This window comes from Solea senegalensis, linkage group LG5 (assembly GCF_019176455.1).
Source record: "Solea senegalensis isolate Sse05_10M linkage group LG5, IFAPA_SoseM_1, whole genome shotgun sequence".
Lineage (NCBI taxonomy): Eukaryota > Metazoa > Chordata > Actinopteri > Pleuronectiformes > Soleidae > Solea > Solea senegalensis.
The window spans coordinates 27,509,413-27,516,383 of NC_058025.1; positions in this window are offsets into that span (position 1 = coordinate 27,509,413).

Here is a 6,971-nt window from a genome sequence, read left to right on the forward strand (position 1 = left end):
CAGCCGATGTTGAACTGGAGGACACATCTAAAGCTACATAGTCTACTATCCTATAGCTGTAACTATACGCACTCGCATACTATAACATGGGGAAGAAGTGGCAACCTTCTGCGTCTCTTTTCATGCCTAGCAGGTTAAATGAGTCCTCCAACTGAAACGTAACTATGGGTTGTTTTTTTCAACCCTTGAATACAGCCTAAAGGTATGTTTTTACTACACTGATGTTGTATTTTTCAACTGGAATACACACAGGCGTTACTGAGGTTAGGGTTAGGGCAAAAAAGACAGGTTTGGGCAGTTAACATTAAAAAAATATATATTAAAAAGGTGGCATAGTTAGGGAGTCGAACCATTGTCGACCACACTCGGGCGCAGTGCTCTATCCACTGAGTGGACTGCCAGTGGCGACCTCAGCGAAGCTACTAGATACCACTTCAAGGTACCAGGTTGCTGTCATGTATACAACCGCTAGGGGCGCTGGTTTTGAAAACGTAAACATAGACCGTAATTCCTGCATACGACCTATATGTACGTTTCATTGGAGGACAGTGATGACACAGCTTTAGTTTCATATCATTTCTGAAGCAAGAACAGTGTTAGAAGTAAGATGTAGCCTACCCATTACATTACATTACATATGAGCTGCAACTAATGTTTATTTTCATAATCGATTAATCTGTCGATTATTTTCTCGATTAATCGCTTGGTCCATAAAATATTAGAAAACCTTAAAAAATGTTTATCGGTGTTCGTCACGGAAAAAACTTCAAACCATTTATCAAAATAGTTGTTGATTAGTTTTGTAATCGATTAATTGTTTCAGCTCTAATTACATGTCATTGAGCAGACGCTTTTATCCAAAGGGAATTTTGGCGCTGGCGATCAGTGGTGCTGTCCCCAAGTGTTTTTAACTGATTTACAATTCGGCACTGTTCGGCACGATCCTTATGTAGGACGTCTCTTCCTGTGACGGCACTCTCGCTGTTTTCTGCGCACGCTGCCATGTTGATATTGTCAGAGAACTAGTGGAGGGAGGGGGAGAGGAATGGAGCAGAGGGAACAGGAGCTGAGCGAGTGAGCGCTGTAAAGAAGACAAATCATAAACCCCCTGGAAGAAGTGGGTGTGTGTTTGCCTGTGACTCATTTGCATATAAAGGGACCATGCACGAAAACCGAGCGTTCTGAAAGGGGCGGGTTTAGCAGGGTTATTGAACTGCTATGGTGCTTCATCCTTATGGTATTTTGGCCAAAGCATGTCACTGACATGTTCATTAGGACACAAGGGAACTATTTCAATCGGGGAAATAGGGTATAATATGTCCACTTTAAGGGCTGTGCCCCACCAGAAGGGTGCTGCTTTGCAGGGGAGGATTGTAAGCTTTTATGTTTTCCTGTGTCAAAAATGTCATGGTGCACAAGTTAATAATACATTTAACGTTGTCCCCAAAGAAATGTCAGCAGTTTCCATTTGATGAACGCAATTTCCACTGTAGACACCCTCTGTTTCCGGTAGTGGGGTCCGGCCGAGATATTCTCCCTGCAGTGTTGTGTACTGCAGAACTGCTGCACATGGATGCGTGTGTACAGTGAATTGAATACAACTTGCCGGGGGTGGAGTTGAACTTGCAACCATAAAGTGTTTGGCACACAGGGTACCAGTCTTAACCACTGAGCCACTCCAATGGTTTAATCAAATGGTTTAAGTATTGTCACGTGTGTTTGTTTGTAATGAGTTCATACAACTACAAATCGTTTCCTCAAATGAAGTAAGTAGCCACAACAAAGTTTGAAGTTGTCCGAACTAGAATGTAATAATTTGATTTAATAGAAAGAAAAGATTGAATTCAACTTAAGTATTAACATTTGTATAAAGAAGATAATTGAAGTCCAGATAAATGCTGCATACTAGTGTCACATACATACTAGTTTTGAGTCCTAGTAACTGAATGGAATTAGTACAATTAATTTTATCGAAGTTACTTTAACAATAAATACATGAGTTACTTTTACTCGAATCAAATACTTTTTATGCTTAAATTGTTTGAGTTATAAACTAATAAACTTTCCTTAAAGGGTTTAAGTTGAACTAACTCATCAGGTTTTACAGTGCAATTGTGACACTTCCCTAACTAACCCTAACCCAACCAGGTTGACACTTGCTGGTTTTTGTCTCGTATGGATATAAATGGGTTACATCCATAATCCTATCTCTGTGGAATTCCCAACTTTCTGATTTCAAATTTCAAGCCATTTAAAAATCAGCAGTAGGTGCTTAAACTCATGGAACAACATGTGGCTGTTAGCTGTACAAAGACAAAAGAGGTTTAGTAAAAACATGTTCCACGTTCTCTAGTTCACCACAGTTCGGCACAGTTCAGCACCATCTGTGCCATGTGAGATTTCTCAGGTACCAAATTATTAAGCTATTGAATTTTAAAACCAAACAAAATGATTATTTTTCTCGAACATTTTCTGAAAATTGCAGACACAATAAAACTCTAATAAGTAATAATAAAATAAAAAATAGCAAGAATTGCTTAAAAGTTTTAAGATAATTTGAGGTGAGAAATTAGTTATTTAGAATTCAAACGTGGTTTGTGTATTAAGATCTGACATATTTATAGTTTGTCAATAGTGGTGCAACGGATCATCATTCAGCGAAAAGATTGTGCCCGACTTTTTTTTGCTGATCCAAAAAATGATCCGATCCGTGACTCTGATCCACGGAACGATCCGATCCGTGAATTTTTTGATCCGTTGCACCCCTATTTGTCAGCGACAATGTTATATAAAAATTAAAACAATATATATACATATAAATGTTATAGAAAAATACAAAATTATTAAAAACAATGGTCTAAAGTGACCATTTGCCCCCGGAAATCTTTTCATTATCAAATCTGACCCTGCTCACATGAAATGTCACATTTGTCCATTGGAGGGCATAAAGTGTGAATTGATTCAGTACCCATGATGTCTGTGGAAAACATAGAAGGGAAGAAAACAGTGTCTAATGTCCAAATGAATGATAATTTGACTCTCAAACATGAATCAAACTATCCTCTACACCAGGCTGCTTTTATGATTTGCTTTGGAACCGGAGCCACATGTTTGAAACCCACCTCTGACTTCAGAATATTTTCTTTCTTTTCATTTTTTCACTCCTTGTATTTTGAACAATCTATTTATTTTAAGTCAGTTTCAACACTTTTTTCTTTTCTTTTTTCCAGGGTTCGTACAGAGCCTTGAAAGTCTGGAAAATGCATGATTTTAAATATAGTGTTTAAATATAGTGTTTTCAAGGTTTGAAATGTGCTTTATGCTTTCATTCAAAATGAGCGAGACTGGTGACATCTGAAGTGACTCTAATGCTGCCATGAACATCAATATATTTGTTACTTACTGGAGCAGCAATGGAGAGCAGGACTGTCTCACACACATGCAGCGGAGCGTCAGACATCATCATACGACAAACTCCATCTACATGATGAAGTGAAAGAGGATTTGACTGTGGCTTTAACAGCACATAAAGGAAAAGCAGATGATTGACCTGTGAAAGGAGAGCTGTCTGAGCTTCATATGATATGCGAGGGTTAAACTCATGCTGTTTGTCTTCTTTAGAGGAGCATAATATTTGCCCTTTGAACCCTCAAAATGTCCGTCTGTACTTTTCTTTGCTTCATTTCACCATAAAAGGACCAGAGAATGTCCTGTAACTAAATGCTTTTGTCCATTTGTCCCGAACATTCTCCAATATCTGTCAGTCATTTATAATTTACTGCTTGTCAAAATACTGTTTCAACAATTTAAGATGAAGAAAAACAAAAACACTGCAGTTGTACCTGAGCATGTTAGATTTGAAATTGGAACAGTATGAAACATATTGACACTGACACTTGTGAGTGTTTTTCTCTCAATGTGCAAAAACTATGTCCAGGTGTTCTTCCCACTCTCTCGTCTCTGCTGACAAACAACTCATTCCTTATCTGCCTGTCCAAGTGCTACATGTGTTCAAATAAAGACTGCAACTTACCACCATTCCTGCATCTGGGTTCAGTTCTGTTCTGTTGACTTTAACGTGCCACTTCTAAGCTTCCAAACTGTGGTGTAACTACGGGATTGCAAAGTGTGCTTGTGCTAGCGTGTGGTCAGAGATACGCTCAGTGTTTAAGAGTTAAAAGATGTGATTGATTCTGGTCAGAGCCAACAAAAAGACACCCTTAAACACCCTTACAGTCATTTGACTTTGTCTCCATCTGGTGGACAAAAAATAATATTGTAGCAACTGAGACACATAAGAGTATATAAACAGCAAATATCTAACTATATATGATTTTTGTCAAGTGCTTAATGAATATATCACCATTATATCTTTTGTCTTTTTGTAAAATGTTACTCTGTCCTCGTCAACCTGTAAACAAAGATGTACAGCTCACATTTGCTATTACACATCCATACAACACCATCATAGGTTAACACTGCCACCTACTGTCCTGTAGTTTTGTCTGAAAAATTAAACTGTTGATGGTTTGTTTCCCAATTGCAATTGATCACTTCAGCACATGCATTGTTTTTGGTGGGTCTGTGTGTTTTTAATGAGTTTGTAACAGCTGTGAACTTTATAAACCTTCACAATGAGTGAGAGGATATTTTGTCAACAGGAGAAATTACAGAAATAATAGGTTCAGTTTCTATGGTAACCGTTAACAACCACATGAAGAGACAGAGAGAGAGGTGATCTGAGGTGATCACTCTACATTTATTGTATAATGTAGTAAGATGTGTGTGTGTCTATTAGTGTGTGTGAGTGCGCATTGGTTGTTATTTGACCCAGAGGACCCCCCCAAAAATGCAATGTTTGTAGAATGTTTTAAATAAAGTTATGGTTAAAAAAAAGTCAGTCACAGTGCACCTGTATTCAATAATAAGCCCCGCCCCAAACATTTCAAGCTTTCACACCTGATTGGCTGACCATTTGTGCCAATATTCAAACTCCTGTGTTGACGGCCGCTCCAGAGGGAGAGGAGATGCCGACGGATCACAGACATAAGTTTGACGTTACTTTGTTTCCTCACTGACATAAGTCTTCTTCTCATATCTTGTCTTTAATGAAACAATCACAGTCGCGTGTTTGTGTCTCACTCTCTGTTTGCAGCAACAATGCAAACCTGCTACAAAACCCGGACTGGATTTCATGGACGGACTCAGTTTCGGTGGATTCAGTTTGCTGGCGTGAGTATAACAGAAACTCAACACAACCAAACAGAAACAAACACACTTAACACTTAAATGTAAGTGTACAGTCAAACTTTAACACGTTTTTATCATATGACATTTAAATTAATATTTAATGAAACATTTAGCTTGGAATGAGTATCAAGTAAAACCGAAAGTGGAGCGCCCCTGAATATTATTAATATTGTCATCATCATTGTTATTAGGGACCGAGCACTCACACAGTGTGCGAGGACCTATTGAAATTCTAGCAACATGGACCGAGCACTAACAAAGCAGTGTGCAAGGACCTAGGACCGTGCACAAACACAGTAGTGTGCAAGGACCGAGGACCGGGCACGCACACAGTTTATTCTAGGAATTATTATTAGGGTTCGAGCAACAAGGTTGCAAGAACCCTATTGAAATGCAAAAGATTATTATTATTATTATTAGGGTTCGAGCAACAAGGTTGCAAGAACCATATTGAAACTGGAAGGATTATTATTATTATTATTATTATTATTATTATTATTATTATTCCCCCAAATGAATCGCATTTTTGAGGCCTTTCCCATACCCCAAAACTCACACGGTTCGGGGAATGTGCGTCGAAAATTGAATGTGGGAGGGGCCAATAAGTGCGGCGCCACCTGTCCAAATTCACCATGACCAACACAAATATCGCACATGCACGAAATTCGGTACACATGTGTAGTGGGTCAGGATGAAGAAAAAATTACATTATGACCATGATCCAAACCCAACAGGAAATCCGCCATCTTGGGTTGACTGGCCATTTTTTGGCGATTTTGGCGAATTCGCAGCAATGGTATTTGAACTAACTCCTCCTAGAGTTTTCGTGCGATCACCTTCAAACTTGGTGAGGTCCCTGTGGACCAGTTGAGGAGCTTACAGTATCAAAATTTTTTTCAAATGTCGCATGGCGCGCGAGATAGGGGGCGGCAAAGTTCGTGATGATTCTGATGTTTCGCATCAGAAAAACAAAACTCTTATAACTTTGCGATGGAAGGTCCGATCCGAACCAAACTTGCTACCATTGATGATGGGCCATGGCTGAAGACATGTATGAAAAACGGGGAAGTTTGAAAACAGCGCCTCCTTGTGGTCAAAGAAAATACACCAAAAAAACATTTTTTTACGATTTCGGGAATAACTTTTACACAGATAATCGTACCGCACTCAAAATTGGTGCCAACAGTCAAAACACATGGTAGATGATGCGTGATCAATATGACAACAAATCGTTTAACGGTGTTGCCATGGCAACGACGCAAAGTCGGATTTTTGGGACAAAAAATCAAACTGCTACAACTTCGCGAATCCTGGTCCGATCTGAACCAAACTTGCTAGGATTGATGACAGTCCGGCCCTAAAGACGTCTATATGAAAATATTCAATTTCGAAAACAGCGCCCCCTGGTGACAGCAGACAATATGACAGCTTGTATTTCAATTATCTCCTCCTAGAGCTTTTGTGCGATCACCTTCAAACTTGGTGAGATCCATGTGGACGAATTGAGCATCAAAAGTTATCAAAAACTTTTTAAAATATTGTATGGCGTACGAGATAGGGGGCGCCAAAATTGGAGATAATAATAATTTTTCACAACAGACATTGAAACTCTTATAACTTTGCGATGGAAGGTCTGATCCCAACCAAACTTGCTATAGTTGATGATGGTTAGTTGCTGAAGACGACTGTGTTGCTGAAACGGTACATTTTGAAAACAGCGC